Here is a 21,858-nt window from a genome sequence, read left to right on the forward strand (position 1 = left end):
TCCTAGTCAAGGAGCAAAATTTATTAATGTACACCATTTCTAAGCAGACTGAATTCTGAGGGAATTTAGCAAAGAAACAACCAAGGAGATACGTGTAGGGTTTTCAATCATAGTTATAATAATTCTATGGCTCAAAGGTTAGGGAGTCTATCATTAGCTTGTTAATTCTACAGCCCAGAGTAGGACTGGGGAGTCATCTCCAGATGAATTAAGGATGGTCCCCAAAATTTGATCATCACAGACCAGGTCATCAGTCAGCAATGAGCTGAGAAATGATCTTATTCACTATCTTCTCAGGAGTTTAATCCGTGGGAGTTTCCTGAGTCTAGAAGGTCAGATTCCAAAGGGAGAAGACCCAGGACCACTGAAGCATCAGAACAGAAGTCCCAAGGTCAGGGGACCCCAAATCACGTGGATATGGATTTGAGGATGACACAAAGGTTTTGAAACTGGGATTCTGGAAGGATCTTCTAAACTGATACAGAAGCCAAGTAAGACTGGAAATGCAGACCTGAGAGTCACTAGATGGAGATGGCCATTCACCCCCTGGGAGTCCGGGAGGTCACTAAGAGAGAAAGTAGAGAGAAGACTAGAGACGGGTAGAAGGAGAACTAGGAGAGAGCAGTGCAAGAAGCAGATTGATTGTCGGCAATTGTGCTATGGAGAAAGTTAAGAAGGATGGGTGCCGAGAAAAGACCACCGGATTTAGCAATGAAAAATCTTGGGTGAGTTTGGAGTTAAGGTTGAATGATGAGGTTGGAAACTTCTTTGAGCTAAGCATAAAGTGAGTGGCTTGGGCTGGGACACTCAGAGGCTCCTCCCAGGTCCTAGCTATTGGATTCTGCTTGGGTTCACCTCCGTAGGCTCCAGAACCTACCATGATCGTTCCTGAAGTCCCTGAGAAAATGTAAAGAGAAACAAAGAGCTTGGGATAGAGCTCTGGGGGCCATGTGGGTCTGTTAGAGGCCAGCTTCTCCAACTGTGATTTGCCACCTCATCCAGGGCCTCGTAACTGAATGTGGGGTTTATGAAACTATGATTTGTTTATTTTATCTATTTTCTATGATTACATGCCCGGGTCACGTAAAAATTTCTTAGGTGAAAAATGGATGTGAGTGGAAAAAGTTTAAGAAATCCCAAAGATGAGCAAGCAAAGGGAATCCATGGCTTGGCCCTTCCAGGCTCAGGTGAGAACCTTCTAGCAAAAGCAAGCTCTGGGTACTAAGGAATCTATCTTCCCTAAGGAGATGGGAGTGCTAAGAAGGAGGGAATGCTATGGTGTTAAATTTGTTAATTTCTGTTAAATTTTTAAATTTAACAAATTTAGATAAAAAGTGTTAAATTTTCAGAATTCAGAAACTCAAACTGGCAAATCCTACAAATCAAGGCTTGAATGGATTATTTTGTTGATCACCTGGATTTAAGACAATGTTAGAGAAAATAGCTATGATGCAGATTAAACTTGAAAGGAGTAGCTAGATGTCTCAGTGGTTAGAATGTTGGGATGAAGGGGGTGGAGGGAAGGAGGGGAAAATTCGGAACAGAAGGGAGTACAAGGGATAATGTTGTAAAAAAATTACCCATGTAAATGTACTGTCAAAAAAAAAGTTATAATTATAAAATTAATTTAAAAAATTAAAAAAAAAGAATGTTGGGATGAGTCAGAAAAACATTTTCCTGAGTGCAAATTATGTCATCGGATATTTCCTAGCTGGACAACCTTGGCAAATCACTTAACACTGTTCGCCTCAGTTTCCTCATCTGGAAAATGATCTGGAGGAGAAAATGGCAAACTACTCCAGTTATTTTTGCCAAGAGAATCTTTTTTTTTAATTTTGCCATAGAGAACCAGACATGACTGAAAAAACTTAAAAGTGGGATGTGACTGATGTGATCATCCTCTACCTTCCTTTTAGAAAAGGCAGAAATCTCTCTTCAGATTCTCCCACTTGTCCCCTGTTCTGTGTTCTAGCATCAAACCATGTGACAAATGGTGGTTCCTGCTTATGGTTCCATGGGTCAGTTGTTTAGCCATTCTTTATTAAATAATAAAAGACTTAACCATTCCTTATTAAATAATAACAGACTTAGCCATTCCTTATTAAATAATATCAGACTTAGGTAATAGCACGTGATTCCACAAAATTGTTTTCTGAAATAATGAATTCTTCATTAAAATAATTTAGTTAAGATTCATTCACTAATAGTCCTGTAATAGGCTTTTTAAAAAATATATAAGAAAGTAGAATTTGAAAAATTACATAAACATTTACATCAAAACTCACCACCAGTTGTTAGTCAGTGCTGTTTTACTCAATTTCTTGTGAGATTGAGTACTTTCCTACTTCAACTGCTCTCTGATAAATTTTCATTTCCTAGATAAAAATTCTACATTGAATCTTCTGTCCTTCTCTTATTAAAAGTTTCTACTAGTTCTTAATTATCTCTTCTACATTTTTTACATTGACAACTTGCTTCCATGTCTGAGCAGATCTTTGCCCCCTCAGTAAATGAGAATGGAGAATTTACAGAGATGCACATTCCCCCAAGATTGTATTTTTCCAATCAGAACATTTACACCCCACCTGCCTGGCTTGTTCTGGCTGATTTCTGCTGGGGGGGACAAGGATGTCTATAAAAGCTACTTTCCATTGAGTTTCCTGCTTCTGCACATTAACAGGCTGAGTAGGAAGGCAGCCTTGGGGGAGGAATTAAAGTTGCTGAGGACCTGAGAGGGCACCTAATCCAATCCCTTTATTGTATAGATGATCAGACCCTCAGACAGGCCCAAAAATGTTAAGGACTGGCCTGAAGTCATTAAGGTAGCAAGTATCTGGACCAGGATTTGAACCTAAGACCTTCAACTCCAAATCACCCCCTCCTATTTAATGTACATCTGCTGAATCTCATTTCCATGTCATACCCCTTGTATGAAGGTTGGGAGAATCACTTAGGATTTTTAGGCCTCAATTTCTTTAGTTATAAAATAAGAATAAAAATACTTCTACTTCTTATCTCACAAGATTGTTGTGATCATCAAAGGAACAAATTGCTTAAAAAAAAAACAAAAAAAACCCAAACCCAAATTGGGTATAACCTAACTACTGCTCACAGTACTATTAGCTACTGGTTGTCAGATCAGTATTACACCTTCCCCTCTGCATCTAGGGGTGCTCCTAAGGTGTTAGGGTATCTTTCTAATGCCATTGGCTTAAGCCTCCATTCTGGTGTTTTATATTGATCAATGACCAGTTATATTTGGTATGGCTTTTAAGGAATGGATTCAGTGATTTGTGCCCTAGTCTCTATCATTGAACTAGTTAACATCCATTAACTCTTACAAAGGGATATTTAATGATAAGATTTAGCAGAAATAGGATTACAACATTCTGTCTTCCCACCCTGTCTCAATACTTGAGGAAGGTAAAGCCCACAGGTATATTGCTGAGGTTAGGAACTTGTAGAGCTCAGGCCAGAAGGGTAAAGATTAGATCAGACTACTTGGGATGTAACTAGGCTTCAGAGCAGGACTACAGCTTCCCTTCCAGATTCCAGGGATACTCCTAAGGTGTATGGGTATCTTTCTAATGAATGCCATTGGCTCATTCTGGTGTTTTATCTCCAGAATCAATTACCAGTTATATTTAACATGTCCTTTAAGGAACTGGTTTAGTGATTAGCACACTAGACAGTCTGAATTGTCTCTAAGATCATGGAATAATTCAACACTCAATATCCCAGGAATGCAGCAGGGAAGAATATCCCAGAAATTCTCTCTAGAAACACACAAGCCCAGCCCTAACACAAAATCCAAAGTCAGGAACTAGACTGGAAGAATGAATAAACAAAAAAGAATCCCAAGCCATTGTGATAACAAGATTAAGAACTAAACTTAAACTAAAGAACTAAACAAGATTAAGAAAAAGAGAATGATTAGAAAAGATCTCCAAGCAAAGAAAGTCAACACATAAAAACATATATTATTGAGGTTGGGAAAGGGAACCCCAAAAGTTTGGGGTCCCAGACTGGTGTCCCAAGGTATCTCAAAAGAATTTGCAGGCTTGAACCCATCTCCCAGTCAAATAGTAACACCTATTACAAAGCAGGCTTGAATTTTAAGGGAATCCAGCAGAGAAACAAGCAAGAAAATACTTTTATCCAACTTTCAATCATAGATATGCTAATTCTACGGCTCATAGGTAGGAAGGAGTGGTCTCTGGAAGGAGTGGTTCTCAGTTGATCAGATTTTTGCCAACATTATCACTTAGCACTGAGCCGAGGAGTTGTCTCATTCACTATTTTCTCAGAGTTTGATCTGTGGGAGTTTCCTGAGGTCAGAAGCTATGTAAGGACTGATCAGACATTAGGTGTGGGGGTTTCCTGAGGCAGATTTTAGACTACTGACTTATTATTAGAATAGAAGCCCCTCAAGGTCAGGGGGCCACAAAATCATATTATATCATACACACACACACATACATGCATGCACATAACTTAATAAGTTGTCAGTAAGTTCAATGAGAATTTCTGAAGAGAAGGAGTGAGAATGTAAAAAATATTTTGGGAAATAATTATATGTGAAATGAGAGTGGTAAGGTTAAAATAGGAAAAAATTGTATATATATATTATGCTTGGGAATTACCAGTTTTGCACAAGAGGTAAAAAAAACTTTACGCAAGCATGCAATTCCTTAAAAGTTATAATGAATCAAATAAGAATTAATGACATTTTTTGTTATCATTAAAACTATTTATTTTCAAAACATATACATAGATAATTTTCAACATTCACCCTTGCAAAAGCCTTGTGTTCTAAATTTTTTCCTTTTCCTCCCCCACTCCCTTCCCTAGATGGCAAGTAATCCAATATATATTAAATGTGTCCAATTGTTCTATACATATATCCACAATTATCATGCTGCACAAGAAAAATCAGATCAAAAAGGAAAAAAAAATGAGAAATTAAAAAAGCAAGCAAACCACAACAACAAAAGTTGGAAAAATGTATTGTGATCCACACTCGTCCCCACAGGCCTCTCTCTGGGTGCAGATGGCTCTCTCCATCACAGACTATTGGAGCTGGCCTGAATCACCTCGCTGAAAAGAGCCCAATCCATCAGAACTGATCATCGTATAATCTTGCTGTTGCCATGTACAATGATCTCCTGGTTCTATTCACTTCATTCAGCATCAATTCCTGTAAGTCTCTCTAGGCCTCTCTGAAATCATTCTGCTGATCATTTCTTACAGAACAATAATATTCCATAACATTCATATATCATAACTTATTCAGCCATTCTCCAACTGATGGACACCCGCTCAGTTTCCAGTTCTTTACCATTACAAAAAGGGCTGTACATTGTGAAGGGCTAGAACAGAGCAAATGCAAGTGAGGCTAACTACCAATTGGACAATTCTCTGTTAACATGTTTGAAGGATGACTCTCCCCAGCTATTCAGTGCTGGCTGGATCAGTGGATGTGGACAAAGAGGGGAAGTGACATGAGTGGGTTGAGTAGTAGGAGGAAATTGAGGCATTCTCCTGGCGGTGGAGAGAGAGGAAGGAGGTGTGGAGATTGCTAGATCTAATCCCCTGACTGAGACCACAAAAGACCAAGAATAAAGACTTTTAATTATCCTGACTCCGGCTGATTCTAAGATATCCAGGGTCCCAACAGCATATATAGGTCCTTTAAGATCTCTTTGGGATATAGACCCAGTAGAGACCCTGCTGGATCACAGGGTGTGCACAGTTTGCCCTTTGGGCATAGTTCCAAATTGCTCTCCCGATTGGTTGAATCAGTTCACAACTCCATCAACAATGTATTAGTGTCCTAGTTTTTCCACATTGCTTCCTCCAGGAAACACTAAAACAAAATAAAAAGCTGAAACAAATGGAGGAAATGTGAGGTATTAAAAAAAAAAAAAAAAAAAAAAACAAAAAAAAACAATTGACCTGTATAACAGATCAAAGAGAGATAATTTAAGAATTATTGGACTACCTGAAAACCATGATCAAAAAAAGAGCCTCCCTATCATATTTCAAGAACTCTTGAAGTAACTGCCTGAATCTCTTAGAACAAGTGAGTAAAATAGAAATAGTCACCACCTGAAGGAATACGCAAAATGAAAACTCAAAATACTGTAACCAAAATCCAGAACTTCTAGGTCAAAAGAAAAAAAAATACTACAAGCACTTAGAAAGAAAGTTCAAATATGAGGGAGCCACAATCAGAGTCTGTGCACTGCACAGCCAGCACTATAAAAGAGTGAAGAGCTTGGAATATAAAGACATAGGCCTACAAGCAAGAATAACTTACCTAGCAAAATTGTATATAATAATATGGGGGTAGGGGAATGGATCTTTGTGTGTGTGTGGGGGGGGGTGGGTGTCTTTTTTTTTTTTTTTTCTTTTTCTGAGGCTGGGGTTAAGTGACTTACCCAGGGTCACACAGCTAGGAAGTGTTAAGTGTCTGAGACCAGATTTGAACTTGGGTCCTCCTGAATTCAGGGCTGGTGCTCTATCCACTGCGCCACCTAGCTGTCCCCAGGAATGGATCTTTAATGAAAAAAAAGAAGACTTCTAAGTATTCCTGATAAAAAGACAAGAATTAAACAGAAATTTGAAGTACAAATATTGGAATTAGGAGAAACACAAAAAAGCAAAATATAACTGAGCAATCATTAGGGATGAAATTAGTTCATTTCCAATTTTTCCTAAACTTTTCAATTTTTTTTTTTCTTAAAATATTCCCGGTGATATTAAAATTCTGGCTTTCTTTGAAAAGCGCTGCAACTCACCCACATCATTTCCTTCTCTTTATTCAGTACATGTCCCCCTCTTTGCTCTTCTGCTCTTGCTTCATCTCATATGGAATCTACAAATAGAAGTCATGAAATTAGTATCTAATCTAGATACCATGCAGCACTTAAAGATTTCCATTATTTTCTTTTATTCCTATATATATATTTCCATTATATTTTACCTATGTCATCTTATTCAATTTTCTCCACAACCTTGTAGGGAAGAATATCATTATTCCCATTTTATAGACGAGGAGACTGAAACTAAGGCAAGCTAACCAAGATGTCCTATAGTTATTAACGGAGTGAACAACTATTTAATTACATAGTTAGAGGTAGCTTGGTGGTGCAGTGGATAGAAAAGGATGCCCTATCTTCAACTTTTGATTCAGTACCTTAATCTCAGTCTGCCTCAGTTTCCTTATCTGTAAAATGAAGATAATAATAGTATCTACTTCCCAGAATTATTGTGAAGATAAAATGAAGTAATATTTTTAAAGAACTATGCAAACTTTAAATTATTATATAAATTCTAGTTATTTGTTTTTCTGGATCTGAATTCAGAAGTTCTAGACTTCAAGTCTCTACCCATTACACTATCTAGTTTCCTGTTACTCTGGTTTAATATTAAGTGAACACAATGAAACTACATAAAATACTCGTAGAGAGTGTAACCAGATATTCATTTCAAGGCCATGGATTGTGTCTTTTATTGCTTTTGAAGTCCCTCCTACCCCCATGACTAGGGTATCTGGTATTATGCTACATGCTCAACAAGTATTAATAAATAAATAAATGCTTCCTCTGCTTCCAACTGATTGTATTATCAAAAGACAATCCCTAAAGCATTAGAGAGGAGCATATCTAGCTGTTTGCCTAGGTAGCCAGACAGAATCTTGGGATGATAAATCATCACCTCCTCCCTTCATTTTACAAATGAGACCATTAAGCCCAGAGAAATAGATTTACCCAAACACAAGGATTTAAACCAGATTTTCAAATCTGGGCCTTTTTCCTCTGCTCTCTCTGTAGCCAGTAGAGCTGAAAGGAACTTAGGGATCATCGAGTCCAATCTGCCTCATTTCATAGGCAAGGAAACGGGGCCTAACAAGATTGTATAAATGTGATGCTGTGGGGAATAGGTGGCTGATTTGGAGTTAGAGTACTTGGCTTTGAGCCGAGACTCTGCCAAGTACTCCCTGGGTGACCCTGGGTAATATACTTCCTCCCTATGGGTCTCAGGTTCCTTATGTGTAAAATCAGTTGGAGCAGAAGTTCCCTTCTAGCCTTAAATCTGTGAGCTACGGTCGTAAAGTTAGTTGGTGGCAGAGCTGAGACATAGACCCAGATGTTCCAGTTCCTAGACCAGTGATTCTTCCAAGCCCAAGTTGATGAGATGCTGCTTATGTTTGCGCCTGCCTGAATGTATGAAAAAGAATTCATTAAGCTCAGACTATATGGCAAACACTTGTTAAGTGTTGAGGACACAAATCTAAAACAAAACAAAGTCTCTAGCTTCTGAGAACATGCATCTCCATCGGGGGGCATATAGCAGAGTGGTGGTTGGCTAGGGATGTTCAGTAGGGATGTAGGGGGTAGCTTGACACCTTTTATCCAGGACCAGCCGCAAAGATGATTTTGATTCCACTTTCAAGCATCCATTTGACAGCAGATGGGATGGGGTTGGAGGGCAAGATGTTAAGGCTGTTGATGAGATGGTGAGAGAACAGGAAGTGAAGGGGAAAATGGTAAGGGCTTTCCTGAAGTGGTAGATCTGGAGAGACAGTCACCAAGGTTCAAGTTCCAAACACCAAAGGGTTAAAACCTCAAAGGCATGAATTTTGGTGTAGGCAGCAAGACAGTTAGAGGAATAAGGAGGGAAGTTTATACATTCCAGTCTGACCCAGCATGCTGATGCAGATCTATGGTGTCTATTGGATTATTTCAACAGTCAGCAGGAGCAGGCAGCTGGATATATTATAAAGTCATATAGCTTATGAGCTGGAAGGAACCTTAGAAGTCCAACCTCCCACTCAGGGCAAGAACCCTTTCTGCATTTTCCCCAACAGATGGGGATCCAGCCTGTGCTGAAAAAGTTCCAGCAACTCTAGCCAAAATCTGGAATGGCTAACAAGCCCCCAGCGTTAATCAGTACCACCCGTTACGCCCTGAAACAATGTGGGAAAAGGTCTGTTCTGAGTATTAATTGCATGATGTTAACATTCATTTACCAAGCAGCTGAAAGTTGGGCGAAATCACTAACCAGTAAATGGTTGGCTTTCTGAGAGGGTGGCGGACTTGGCCAATGAATGAAGTTAGATGTTGACATTGGGTTGGGGTTGAAATGTACTGGTAATTCAGAGACACTCAGCCTCAAGAACGCCTCCTGTGAAATCTCATATGACTGTGAGTGAGAGTTTGCACTCAGAAAATTCACAGCCAGAATCATGTAACTCTCCTGTGGCAAATTCCAGGAACCCTAGCTTTCAACTGCTGCTGTTGTTCTAAGCATTGAGAGGTCAAAATTGGAAAAATCCATTCGGGATCTGCTGACTGATTTGAGAGAAAACGTGCCATGATCTTGTTCTTCTACTCAAGAGGAATTAGGGAATTTGACAAGTGTAAAAGCCCAATTTCAGTGTTTTAAGAATATCATCTTTTACTTGCTTTCTGTTACTTTGAGGAGCGAGACATATGACCCATGTTTTCTCTAGCACTTTCCTCTCTTTTTCCAGTTACCCAGGCTTTTAACATTGGAGGACCAGCTTTAACTTTTCCCTTCTCCCACCCCCAAACTCCCCAATACCCATCAGTTTCAGAGTTCTTTGGATTCGAAATCCACATTTCCTGTGTCTCTTCTCTCTTCTCTACACACAATGTCATTATTCTAAATGGAACCCTACTCTCTGGACTATTACAACAGCTTCTCAATTAAAATTTTTTTTCTTTCCTGATTCCAGTCTCTCCTGTCTTTAATTGACCCCGAACATCATTCTTGGAATCATTTTCCTAATACACAAATCTGACAGTGTCACATCCCTGCTCAAAAATTGTCGGTGACGCCCTATTGCTGCCAAGTTTCAATCTAAACTCCCCACCCAACCTGGTAGTTTGAGAGATGGCACGATGCTGTGGAAAGAGGAAATAACAAGGGATTTGAATTTGAATCTCCCCCCAATTTACTTCCTACATGACCCTGATACATAATTTCTTATGTATTTCTTCATTCACCTTTGAAAAACCTTATGTTCCAAACTTTTCTCCTTCTCCTCTTTTTTCCTCTTCCCCAAGACAGCAAACAATCTGACATAGTTTAAATGTGAGCAATTCTTCTTTGAATTCTTTTTTTTTTTTTTTTTTTTTTTTTTAGGCTGGGGTTAAGTGACCTGCCCAGGGTCACACAGCTAGGAAGTGTTAAGTGTCTGAGACCAGATTTTGAACTCTGGTCCTCCTGAATTCAAGGCTGGTGCTCTATCCACTGCGCCACCTAGCTGCCCCTATTGAGCAATTCTTCTAAACATATTTTCATATTTGTCATCCTGAGGGGGGGAAAAAATCAAATCAAAAGGGAAAAAAATGATAAAAAAAGAAAAAATCAGCAAATGAACAACAAAATGGTGAAAATACTATGTTTTGATCCACGTTCAGTCTCCATAGTTCTCTCTCTGGATGTGGCTAGCACTTTCCATCACAAGTCTATTAGTACTGTCTTGAATCACATCATTGTTGAAAAGAGCCAAGTCATTTATCCTTACATGTTTCTGAGTTTCCTTACCTGTGAAATGGCACACTTGTCCTATCTATGTCTCAGAGCTGTTGTGCAGAAAGTGCTTTGCAAACATCAAAGTGCTATGCAGATGGTAGCTGTTGCTACTTAGGACCCTCCACAGTTGGGCTCCACTTGTTTCAAATTATTCTTTTTAATGTTCTCATTGTTCTAGCCAAATTCGACAGACTACTTGCTATTCACTGAATTTGGCATTCCATTTCCCCTGCTTCTGTACATTTGCATAAACCATCCCCCATGCCTGTAATATCCCCCCTGTGAAATTCAGCTTCTAAGAATCCTTAGCTTCTGTCAAAGCTCATCTCTGCTGAAGCCTTCTCCAGTTTTTCAGGTTTTAATGCTGGAAGGGACCTTCCAGAGGCCCAGGGAGAGATTAAATATTTTGTCCAGGATCACAGCTTCCCAGGAGCAGCTAAATGGCTCACTGGATGGAGTCTGAAATCAGGAAGACCTGAGTTTAAATATGGCCTCAGACACCTATAAGTTGAGTAACCCTGGGCAAGTCATTTAACCCAGTTTGCTTTAGTTTCCCCATCTGTAAAATGAGTTGGAGAAAGAAATGGCCAACCCCTTCAGTATCACTGCCAAGAAAACCCCCAATGGGATCATGGAGCATAGAAAAATAACTAAACAACAGCAACAAAGATACCCTTCCATCTTTGGAATGAGGATTCTATTCAATATAAAAATCACCGGTCAAGTGTTTACATAAGGCTCTTGTATACAGTGGAGTTGAAGCTAGAAGGGCCTAGTTTTGAGTCCTTCCAAATGCTGTGCACACAAAAATCCAAAGTAGTTTGGAAAGCTGGTTTTTGGGAATCAGGAAAGGCTTTGTGCAAGGTCTGAGCTGCGTCTGAAAAGAAGAAAAGGCTCTTCGCAGCAGAGATAGGGCGGGAAAATGTTCCAGATGTGGGGAAAGGCAGTGCAAAGGTACAGAGATGGAAGAGGAGGTGTCATGAGGGAGGGATGGCAAGAACAGCTTACCTACATGGCAGAGTATGGCAATATGTAGTGAGGGGGGCTTTAAAAGCTAGAAGAGAAGGTTATATTGTAACTGAGCAGAAGAAATCCCTGGATAAGGTGAGCGTAAAGAAAATTCCTTTTATAGGAGAGTGCAGGATGGGCTGGAGGACCTGTGGCAGGAGGACCAATTTCGAGGTGCTATACTGCCCTAGAAAAGGAATGATGGCACTGGGGATGCCCTGCTGGTGCCATCCTTCTGTGATCTGTCATCCTCTGGGCCTTATAAACGCACTGTGAGGGGTCCACCCCATGTGCTGGTCTGCGCCATTGGACACTTAAGACTTAATTTTGTGGGGGACATAAAGGTATGTAAGCTACAACCCTTGTTCCTGGTCAAGAAGCTCATGGTCTAGATGGGGAGGTAGTAGATCATAATTAGCATAATAACACAAGCCTTTATTTTTGGTGAGAGTCCACCTGTCATGGAAGAGAATTAGTCTTGAGAGTCAAGAAGAGCTGACTTCAAGTGTTGCCTCTGAATGGATTCACCAGAGGAGTTTCCTCACCAATCTGGGGGATGGAACGTACTGGACAGGTTGCCAGCCTCCTGTTTTCCCTGGTGGGCTGCTTGCCTTCCTCTTTCCTATTGGCCCGTAAAAGGGAGCAGGGGGAAAGGTACACTGGGTATGTATTGGGAGGGTCTATGAAGTGAATGCTAACTTCTCCCCAGATCTGAAGCCCCCGACTGAGATTCTAATCCATCCAACTGCCTTGTCTGGAAAACTAAAGTGTAGCAGGGGTTCTCAAACTACGGCCGCCAGCCAGATGCGCCGCTGAGGACGTTTATGAGGCCCGCCAGGTTATGACAAATGGGCAGAGGGGCAGAGACAGAGCATGAGCTTTTGTTTTTACCATAGTCCGGCCTCCAACAGTCTGAGGGACAGGGAACTGGCCCCCCTATTTAACAAGTTTGAGAACCACTGGTGTGAGCCAGAAAGTGAGAGTGATTCTCCTAAACCAATGGAATCATGTTTGGGTCAAAAAATCAGATGTCACATGATAGCTAAGAGTGGAGGAGAAAAATCTTGATGAAGAAATAATCCTTGAAGAAAAGATAAGGAATATTTAAAAAAAAAAAAAAAACAGTGTTAAAAGCACTTATGGCAGCAAAAAACTGGATTGGAAGATGGTTGAAGATATTTTGTTGTGAATTAAATAAATTAGTTAGTAAACTCTAATGGCTTCTATAATGTCTAGGATCAAATATAAATTCCTCCAGCTTTTAAAGTCTTCCTTAACTTGACTCCTAATTTTTCCGGTCTTCATAGACCTCCCTGTACTCCATAAATCCTTCTTCCCCTGATACCAGTCTCCTTGTTGTTCCTCAAACTCCTGGCTCTGGCGTTTCAGTAGCCGCTGTCGTTCCTCCTTCATTTTTGAACAGGACGGGTGACTTGTGGGGGGATGCCTTGACTTATACACGAATTGGGTTTAAGTGAGGGAGAATTGCAAAAAGTTGTCAGCCCTTCTCTTCCTGAGTCATTAAAGCCTGGCAGCAGGACCAAAGTGAGGACAATTGGCGGCGGTTGGGACATAGGGGATCTGGTATCTTTGCTGTCTGGCCAAGCTGACAGCACTCATCGGGGACCAGGCAGTGATCCAGGAGGGACGGAAAGCAGCGGGTCATTGGATTGCACGCGTGTTTCTTGTTACAACAGGATGCGACTGATTAAATTTCTAGTGGCTGATGGGAGAAAAGAAGGGGACCAGTGTGGAGACAAGAAAGAAAGTTGGAGCTTAGAGGTCACACTCAGTAGATGGATCAGAGGTAGTTTGAGAGGGCAGAGCATTTTGGAATCAAGAACGACTTCGGGGGCAGCTAGGTGGCGCAGTGGATAGAGCACCAGCCTTGAATTCAGGAGGATCCGAGTTCAAATCTGGTCTCAGACACTTAACATTTCCTGGCTGTGTGACTCTGGGCAAGTCACTTAACCCCAGCCTCAGGAAAAAAAAAAAAAAAAAAAAAACTTCACACAGAAACTGAGGCCTGAGCTGCCCCTGAACAAAAGAAAAAAGCTGGTGAAGAAAGGCTTAGGAGATAAACATTCCAGATATGCAGGACACAGCCAGAAGATGAGGAGTCATGAAGTGGAGAGAACGTTTGTTTTTAATTTCTCTTCACTTTCTGCCATCAGAGTGGGATCTCTATATTTGAGAAAGGTTTTTCTCTTGACCACCTAAATTCTGGCTTTTGATTCACCTAGCCGGCCATTTTGCGGTGGTATTTTGCTGAGAAGTTAGAAATGGGCCTTTTCCTTCATCACCAGAAGCATCTTCAGCTTTGGCTTTGGCTCAGCCGCTTTAATACTGGAGCGACTTCCCTAGCAGCATTCTGGAGCTCTTCCAACCCGAGGGGCTCCTCTTCCAATGCCAACTCTTTGATCGCTTTAATACCATCTACAGGGTTTTCTTGGCAAAGATACTGGAGTGGTTTGCCCTTTCCTCCTCCCCAGGACCACCTCTTGTCCGAACTCTCCACTATGACTGTCCGCGTGACATGGGCCGTTCACTGAGCATAGAGTTTTATGGAACCCCTCCTCTGGGACTGGGCCGCGATCCAGGAGGGGACTTAAAGCAGAGGGTCATTGGATTCATGATTGACTAAATCTCTAGTCACTGATAGGAAAAAGGAAAGGGTTCCATAGTGGAGACAAAGGCCTGCATCTACTTCTAGCCGTGTCTCCCGCCTGTTTGTTAGTACTGATGGGATACAGCAGGGCAGATGCATTGAATCCCCAAAATATATTGAGGTTTCAGGCCGGTGTTGTGAGGTGTTTCAAAATAATTTGTAGGCTTAAATTATCTCCAAATCAAGGGACAAAACTTTTATTATGGGGCTGGTAGCAGGCTAATTTCCAAAAGGGAATTTTAGGGATTAACAAGGAGGAAGACTAAGGTGGGGCAAGTTCCTAAAGAACTAGAGATGTCAAGAGGTCGGCTAAATTTTAAAAGAAGTTATGGGGGAATTATGAAATTGACTGTCAAGCTAATGTTATAATAATATGTTGTAATTATAATATTTATATTATAAGAACACAATAATTACAATGTAATTAGCATAATTATTATGTCATTATTCTTCATAATGATAGTAATCCCATAGAAAGAAGGGGCTGCTCACATGCAAAGACATACCATATATTGTTTAGCTGGTCTGACTTCCCTGGTCACTTCCAGTTACTGCTATTAACTCTATGGAGAGAAGGAAGAGAAAATATAGACCTAATAGTGGTATTTCTGGATCAAAAGTAGGCACAGTTTGGTTGCCTTTGAGGCATAATTCCAAATTGCTCTCAAAATGGTCAGATCAGTTGTCCACAATGAAATAATATCTCAATTTTTCCCATTCTCTCCAACCTGTGTCATTTTCCTTTTTTGTCATATTCTGATAGGTATGAAGTTTTAATTTGCATTTCTCTAATCAAAAGTGTTTGAGAGCACTTCTTTAGTCTTACAGATGTCTTTAATTTCTTATTTGAAAATTGCCTCTTCATATCCTTTGACCATTTATCAATTGGGGAATGATTTGTATTCTTATATATTTGAGTCAGTTCTATGATTTGAGAAATGAGGCCTTTAACAGAGATTTGCTGAAAAATCATTTTCCAGCTTTCTGTTTTCTTCTTAATCTTGGCTGAATTAGTTTTGTTTTTAGAAAAGTTTTTCATTTTAATATAATCACAATTATCTGTTTTACATTTTGTAATTCTCTTGATCTCTTGTTTGATTGTTTGGTTGAGAATTCTTCCCTTCCCAAAGATCTGACTATTTCTTACTTTTCTAGTTATGGTATCACTCGTTGTTTAAATCATGTACTCATTTTGATCTTATTTTGTTATATAGTGTGAGATGTTGGTCTACATCTCGTTGTTATCCTATTGTTTTCCAGTTTTCCCAGCAATTTTTATTAAATAGTGAATCCTCCCATGGTTGGAATCTTTGGGTTTAGCAAACACCACACTATGTGTATCCTGTGCCTAATCTGTTTCACTCATCCACCACTGTTTCTCAGTCAGTAGCAAATCATTTTGATAATTGCTGCTTTCCAATATAGTTTAAGATCTGGTATTGCTAGGCCACCGTCCTTTGTATTTTTTCCCCATAAATTTCTTTGAAATTCTTGATATTTTATTTGTCCAGATGAATTTTGTTGTTATTGTTTCTAACTCTATCAAATGATTTTTTGGTAGTTTGGCATGGCACTGAATAAGTAAATTAGTTTAAGCAGAATTGTCATTTTATCATATTGACTCAGCCTACCCTTGAGCAGTTGATATTTTACCAATTGTTTGGATCTGACTTTAAATTGGTGTAAAAAGTGTTCTGTAATTGTGTTCATATAGTTCTTTGGGTCAGTCTTAGCAAGTTAACTCACTCTTTTGAGTTTATGTCTTGATCTTCCCTGTCATCATTTTTTGTTATGGTCATATTTTTTTTTTTTTTTAATTTAATTAAAAAAATTTTTTTTTTCTCCTGAGGCTGGGGTTAAGTGACTTGCCCAGGGTCACACAGCTAGGAAGTGTTAAGTGTCTGAGACCAGATTTGAACTCAGGTCCTCCCAAATTCAGGGCTGGTGCTCTATCCACTGCACCCCCTAGCTGTCCTTTTTTTATTCTTTTTTTTTATTGTTTTTTTACTCTTTTTTTTTTTCTTTTCCCTTTTTTTTTCCGCTCTACTCCTGGTATGAAAGGGATACTGTCTCAGGTTTCCTGTGCCAGGGATGCAAACTTTGGCTATTTACCTATTGTATTGCTGCAGCAATGATGTTGCCTTGAGGCCCAGGGGGATCCTCCTACCTGGTACTGCATGGAGAGGGTTGGGGGTAGCTGGTGCTGCTGAAGGTGGTAGGGATCTGGCAGCTTACCTTTTGCTGAGCTTGGGTCCTAATGCTAGAATCTGGAATGTGCTGAGGCTGGTGGGATACACTGAAGAACCTGGCAGTTGGGTCACTGGAGGCTGCCTGTTTTCCCCAGGCTATGCTGAAGCACATGGCAGTTCTCCCACCTGTGGTCTGCCCATTTCCCTGACTATGCTGATGGGAACTGATGCTGGGGTTTGCCTGCTCCACCACACTGGGCCCAAGCTCTCCCACTACTTTGTTGAAGTGGGATTTGTTGCCGGCTTTCTGGGACACTTTCTCTCCTGGACTGCTTTTTTTTTTTTACTCAAGTAAGACAGAAATTTCCTGCCTATCTTCCAAGTTTCTTGGGCTCAACAATTGTTTTATCCTTTCTTTTTGCTGGGTTGGGGTGCTATTTTTTGGCTGTTTGTAGGTGAGAATGGGAGAGTTACAGTAATTTATTGCTTACTCCGCCATCTTGGTTCTAGGAAGTGGCAACCAGAAAATGCTTTTTTTCTTTCTACCCAGTTCCATTTCTAAGCTCCCAGTCTTGTTCTGCTTTTCTTGTGACATTTATATAGAATCCAGTTTTTATGCTCGGTCTTCCATAAGTCAAATGGTTCCATTTAATAGAGAATCTCATAACACCATCTGTACTTAACTGCCATTGGAAAACACTTTTCCTCCCCTGTGCCTTTAAATTTAAAACTGACTTTTGGACTCCCAGGCTCAAAGAATCACTTTCTCCTAAATTCATTGCACATGGAAGTTAGTGATGGCTACAGTGGTTCAGTCCTGCTCCCCTTTAAAGCACCCTATAAAAGTAAAATAGAGATGGTTGTAGATTCCATTACCAGCAGATGCTGTTGGCTTAATTCTCCTGACCTTGTTCCCTGAAAAAATAAACTAAAAGTTGGCAATTCCATATTTCCCAGTTTTTAAGTCTTTGGACAGCCACACCCTGTCTGGATACAAATATGCAACCTCATATTTGAGAGCTTGTTATTGGAAAGTACTTCCAGATACATCCAAGAAATGAGTTCACTCCCCCTCTTCCCCAAACTCAAACTCTATCCTTTAAAAATAAATATTTATGAAGAAAGCTCTGGCTTCAAGGCGTGTTTTACTTGACTTTTAAGTCAGCAACAAGTCAATAACACATACACATACATACATACATACATATATGTATATATATATTTTTTGGTGGGCGGGGGTAAAAACAATTGCCAATATCTAAAGGCAGGGTGAAAGAGTGGAATATGAATGACCTTGGTTTGGCATTAAAGGATTCAGGCTGGGTAACCCAAAGCTACAATTTACCAGTCATGTGATCTTGGGTAGGTCATTTCATTTCTCTAATATCTTATTTTCCCATGGATGAAATTATAGACTGGATGATTCTCAGAAGGCTTTTTTTTTTTTTTCATATCCAGATCTCATGATCCTAAAGACTTTAAGTCACTGTCTATGATGGATCAGAGAAAAGACATGGTAAATATCTTCACTAAATATCATGAGGAACATGACAAATTTCAGTGGTACTCAGAGCCACAGATCTCTCTTCTTTATTGTGAGGCTTAGCATCCCCTTAATTTGGAAAATCTGCATACAAGTTTTTGTCCTTCCTTTTATATTAGAGAAGTCTGATTTTTTTTCTTTTTTCTTTTACAGTTTCTTATTGTAAAATTTGGGACTATTTATGGTATTAAAAGATAAAATATCTTGATATTATGACATACTATACATACATTTTATGCATTTCTGAGTTTCTCAACTTTTTCTGTCTGCTAGCCTTTGTGTGCTGTCTGCATCTTTTGCAAACTCTCCTCCAATTCCCATTTAATTTCTTATGCTGTAATATATGGAAACCATATCATATATGGAAAGCAAATCATATATATATGTATATATATAATATGGAAAGCAAATCATAACATGGAAGGGATAACTGTACTCCAAAGGCCTGACCAGGGCAGAGTACAGTAGAATATCACCTCCTTTTTCTTAGAATTTACATCCTTCTTAATACAGTCTAAGATCTCATTAGCTTCTTTGACTCCCATATTCCACTGTTGACTCATCTTGAGGAGGGATCCATTAGATCTTCCAGATCTCTTTCTTTATTCCTCCCTCCCTCCCTCTCCCCCATCTTCCCTTTTTTTCTCTCTCTCCCTCCCTTCTTCTGTTCCTCCCTTTATTCCTTCTTCTTTCTTTCACTGGGATTAAGTTAGGAAGTGTTAAGTGTCTGAGATCTGGTTCTCCTGACTCTGTGGTCAATGCTCTGTCCACTGTGCCATCTAGCTGTCCCCTCTATGTCTTTTTCAAACATACCTTTATCTACCCCTGCCTCTTCACATGTGTTTGGGAAGTTGGTTTTTTGAATCCAAGTGTAAATGGTTATTTTTTAACTCTGTTGAATTTCATTTTATTAAAGTCAGCCCAGTGTTCTAGCCTATCAAGAGCTTTTCTTGATCTTGACTGTCACCTTATATGTAAACAAGTTACCCTAGTATAATGAGGCTTGCCTTTGCATATATCCAAATCACCTAACCTGGAAGCATCCGGGTCTCACTCTTTCTGTCTCTGGAAGTGTCCAGGAGAGGGAAGATTCTATTCTTTCATAGTATGGGCAACATCAACTGAACTGGATAAGCAAAGAACTCTCTTTCCATACCCACTTTGAGCTTCTTTCGTCCTAAGAAACGACTTTGGGGTCTTGTTCTCTTTATTGATTTCAGTTTTATATGTTAGCAATGGAGTTCCTGGTGACCTTAAAGACAGAGTTCCAGGCTGGATGGTGTAATCTGCCTAGTAGGAAAACTATAAGAAATCAGGGTACTTTAGAACTTGAGCCTGGGGGATATTTGAGTTTAGGACTTGATGAAATTAAGATACACAGAAATTGGGCTAAATTATAAGCCTAATTCTTCTCTCTTTCTCACTGAGGTGTCATAAATGGGGGATTATGTCCCCACCAGATGTTGGGGACATCCTCATTCCACTGTGCATCTTCTGCTCTGATTTATTTCAATTTAGTGGAACAAAATGTCATTCTTAGGCTAAACTCATCACTTGCTGCTAGGCACTAGCACAGCTTCTATCCCCTGTGATTGGAGAACTAGAGGATGGAGTACCAAACTCCTCCCAATGCCTTTCTTTATAGAGGTAGAAATTGATTTCTCTCCATTTTTTATCTGCTTCTCTGCCTGATTCTGAGTCCAAGGAACCAGGTACTCTCTGGGGTCCTTTTCCTGCTTCCCTGCCTCCTCCTGCTCTTAAATTACAAGTTCTTTGAGGGCAGAGATTTTTTTTTTTTTTTTTGTTTAATCCCCAGCACTTAGCACAGTGCTTGGCATATTATAGGCATTTAATAAATGTTGATTGGAATGGATTAGATTGGGAGGGGGAATGTTGTTCGTTTGTTCTTGCTATATATTTTTTATTCTAGCCTTTTATTTACAAGATATATGCATGGGTAATTTTTCAACATTGATCCTTGAAAAAACCTTCTGTTTCAACTTTTCCCCTCCTTCCCTCCATTTCCTCCTCTAGATGGCAGGTAGTCCCATACATGTTAAATATGTTAAAGTTTATGTTAAATACAATATATGTATACAGAGTTATACAGTTATCTTGTTGCACAAGAAAGATCAGATTTAGAAAGAGGGCAAAAATAACTTGAGAAGAAAAAACAAGACTGCAAGCAAACAATACCAGAAAGAATGGAAATGCTATGTTGTGATTCATACTTATTTCCCAGAGTTCTTTCTCTGGGTGTAGCTGGTTCTCTTCATTACTTAACAATCGGAACTGATTTGGTTCATCTCATTGTTGAAGAGAGCCACGTGCATCAGAATTGATTGTCATATAGTCTTGTTGTTGTTTAATGATCTCCTGGTCCTGCTCATTTCACTCAGCATCAGTTCATGTAAGTCTCTCCAGGCCTTTCTGAAATCTCTTGGTATATTTTTGAAGTAAATATTCCTTTGCAAGAGTGAATCCAGCTGTTAAGAGCATCAATGGGTCAGAGGTACTGGAGATCCCTCAAACTGGGGGAATGTCATGAGTGGAGGTTCGAACGGATAGCAGAGAGACCAGACCCTCTCCGACTCCTTTAATGGTACTGGAGAACTCTGGAGAAGGGGTGAAATGTAACTGAGCTGGCCTCCTGCAGTGAGCTTAGAGTAGTCACTATTATACCAGAAATCTGCAAATTAGGTGATTTTGCCATCTTTGCCTTTATCCAAGACTTTGATAAAAGCAGTAAAAAATGTAGGATCACAGAGCTATGGGGAGCTCTTCTGGAGACTCTCTTATCCTCACCGTCCCACCAGTTCTGCATCTATCTGTTCTGTGTTGTTTTTGGATAGAGGGCTGGATATAGAATCCAGGAAGATCTGAGTTCAAATCCTACCTGAGTTCAAATAAACTTTCTAATAAGTCTAATTAGTACTTGATGGGCAAATCACTTAACCTCATCTGTAAAATGAGGATAATAATGATGCTCATCTTCTATTGCTGTGAGGATCAAATGAGATAATATTTCAAGGCATTTTCCAAGCTTTAATATTCTATATAAATACTAAGTTATTACAGATATTATCACAACAATGTAATCAACCATCAGTCAAAAACTCTTATTAAGCATCTTCTTTGATCAGGGCATTCTGTTAAACACTGAAGTTAGAAAATAAATATGAAATAGCCTCTGCCCTTCAGGAACTTCCATTCTATTGAGATAGACAGCATGCATATGAATAAATAAACAAAAACATATATTAATAAAAAAACCTATCAATTTATAAGGGGAGGTCTCACTAACAGCTGGATGCGACAGGAAAAGATTCATGTAGAAAGTGTTGCTTGAAATGGGAGATAGAACATCATGTGTGAGGATCAGCAAAAAAGGCAGCTTAGCTAGAGTAGAGAGTGAGAGAAAATTAATGAAAAGCAGACCTGGAAAGGTAGTTTGGGAATCAGGCTGAGAATGTTCTTACAGGGCAAATAGAAGGCCTTCCATTTGATTCTGGGGCCATTAGAGAACCGTGGAAGTTTATTGAGGGGGAGTGACATGATCTCATGGGAACTTCCCTTTGGGGATGTATATATTAGAGAGAGTAGAGACTTAGGTCACAAAGCAAAAGTAGACTTCTAGTTTATAACTCCAGATGTTAAAGAGGAGTAAAGAGGAAGGGATGCTCCCAACAAATGTTGGAGAGACAGATATGAAGGGCTTGGCATCTGACTGGCTCTGTGCATGGGAGGGAGCGAATCTTTGAGGACAAATATAAAAGTGGCAAATCTGACTGGTTGGAAAGATGGCACACATCTGGACACACACATTTGCAAGAGGGCTGGGGTGGGGGGCAAGAAAGAATTGCCACAATGTCCCATCATCCACC

This window comes from Sminthopsis crassicaudata, chromosome 2, assembly GCF_048593235.1.
Source record: "Sminthopsis crassicaudata isolate SCR6 chromosome 2, ASM4859323v1, whole genome shotgun sequence".
Lineage (NCBI taxonomy): Eukaryota > Metazoa > Chordata > Mammalia > Dasyuromorphia > Dasyuridae > Sminthopsis > Sminthopsis crassicaudata.